Raw genomic sequence first — 2500 nt, 5'->3', positions numbered from 1 at the left:
ATGTATATATATATATATATATATATATATATATATATATACATGTATATATATATATATATATATATATATATATATATATATATATATATATATATATATATATATACATACATACATATATCCATACAGTACATATATTTAAAAAAAATAACTTGAAAAAACTTACCTAGTATTAAAATAGTGTTTTTTCAATAGTTTCTTTTTATTTCTTTTTTTTTTTTTGGCTTAACGAAGTTCGTTTGTCCGTGGTTGTTTACTTGCTTTCAATAAATTCTTGACTAATATACTAAAAGAGGATTTCATAAGATCCTTATAACTGGTTAAGAAGCCAATAATGTTGAAACGTGATGCCATCCCTAGAGCCAGGGAATGGCCGATCACCATGGCTTAAGAGCTTTAGACTTTGCCTCTGAATCAGGCTGTGAGCAAATCTTAAGTGAAGCTACTCACAGGTCTGGTAACTGTTTGGACCTCGTATATACCGACTCCCATGTCGTTATAACAAGTAAGGTTGGTTCTCCAGTTGGGACATCTGATTATGCCTTGATTTCATTAGTAGTGAAGACTGAGCAACCTTTCCCTGATGAATCTTACACATGTAAGATTCATATGAAATCTCAAGCAGACTGGAATGGGATTATGTATGATCTTTTAGGCTTGAATTAGTCACAATTGTATAGTAGTTTTTATCCTGTAGTTCCTTTGAATGAGAATCTATTCAGTATAATTTATAGGCGTATCCAGGATCCCTTCTCGTGTACTACGGTACCGAGTGAAGGACAAACCATGGTTCAATGATGCTTTGACCAGGAATAACTATACTCAGCTTAGAGCTTTTGCTCAGAGAGTTTATGCCTCAACTGAAAAATAATACAATTTAACCATAAAAGAAACCCTTTCTGGTACAACCCAGGGGCATAAGTGGTGGACTACCCTAAAATCTGCACTATTTGGTGTAGATGGAACAGTTCCTCCTTTATTGAAACCAGATGGCTCTGTCACTCACTGTTCAAAGGAAAATGCAACCCTTCTGGCTGATGTGTTTGACAGCAAGCAGAGTAATGAGAAACTCGAACTTCGTCATTCCTGTTTTCCTGAGGCTAAACTAACTAGTTTAGCTTTTCGATATTGATGCTTATGGAGGCGTAGATCCAAATGGCATTTTTCCTTTGTTTTTTATAAAGACTGTAGATTTCTTAGCTCCAAAGTTATCTGTTATTTTGCGCAAGTTAGCAAGAAGAGAAGCTTTTAGCACTTGTTGGAGAATTGGTAGTGTTACTCAACTATGTAAATGTGTTTGTGGTAGCTTAAGTCTAACTGATTACCACCCAATTTCCATAACTCCCATATTATCTAAGGTTTTTGAACGTCTTATGGCAAAACGCCTTAATAGGTTTGGTAAAGGTAATCATCTGTTCCCTAGTTTGCAATTTGGTTTTCGTAAAGGCCTTGGAGCATGTGATGCCCTTCTTACAATCTCCAATGCTGTAAAGAAATCCCTTAATTGTGGTCAGGAAGTTCGTATGATTGGCCTTGATTTTAGTGCTGCCTTTGACCGTGTTAATCATGAGCCCCTTGTTTTCAAACTCAAACAGTTGGGAGGGGGTGGGTCGTTTCTTAGCATCATTATTGAATTTTTAAGTAATAGATTGCAAAGAGTTGTTGTTGATGGGCACCATAGTGATTATAGGAATGTGATATCTGGTGTTCCACAGGGTAGTGTTCTTGGCCCATTACTTTTCATACTATATACACATGACAAGTGGTTTGGTCTAGAAAACAAGCTTGTTGCATATGTAGATGATGATACTCTCTTTGCATCAATTCTATCCCCTGAACGTAGATCTGGCGATGCTGAATCCCTTAATAGAGATCTAGCTAAAATTAGTGCATGGTGCAAATCATGCGGTATGAAGTTGGATCCTAACAAAATTTAAAGTATGATTGTAAGTAGGTCAAGGACCGTGGCTCCTCAACATCCTGATCTCAGCATTGATAATGTTTCTTTAACTTTGTATGACTCTTTTCAAATTTTAGGTGTGATTCTTGATAGCAAATTTACTTTTGTGAAACACATAAGGTCTGTGTCTTCTTCAATTGCACAAAAAATTGGCTTATTGAGATCGTCTTTCAAGATTTTCGGGGATCAATCTATTCTGAGGAAGTGTTTTAATTCTTTCATTTTACCTTGTTTCGAGTATTGTTCTCCTATCTAGTCTTTAGCTGCTGATTCTCATCTTAATTTGTTGGACAGGAACTTACGGTCTATTAAATTTCTTATTCCTGATCTAGATATTAATCTCTGGCACCGTCGTTCAATTAGTTCATTATGCATGTTACATAAGATTTTTGATAATTCTGACCATTCTGTACATTCTGATCTTCCCAGACAGTTCCATCCTGTTCGTAATACTAGGTAGGCAGTTAATTCTAATAGTTAGGCCTTCTCCATTATGAGGCTCAATACTACACAGTTCTCTAGAAGTTTTATTCCAGC

Source organism: Palaemon carinicauda, chromosome 13, assembly GCF_036898095.1.
Source record: "Palaemon carinicauda isolate YSFRI2023 chromosome 13, ASM3689809v2, whole genome shotgun sequence".
NCBI lineage: Eukaryota > Metazoa > Arthropoda > Malacostraca > Decapoda > Palaemonidae > Palaemon > Palaemon carinicauda.
Note: the sequence above shows the minus strand (reverse complement) of the source record.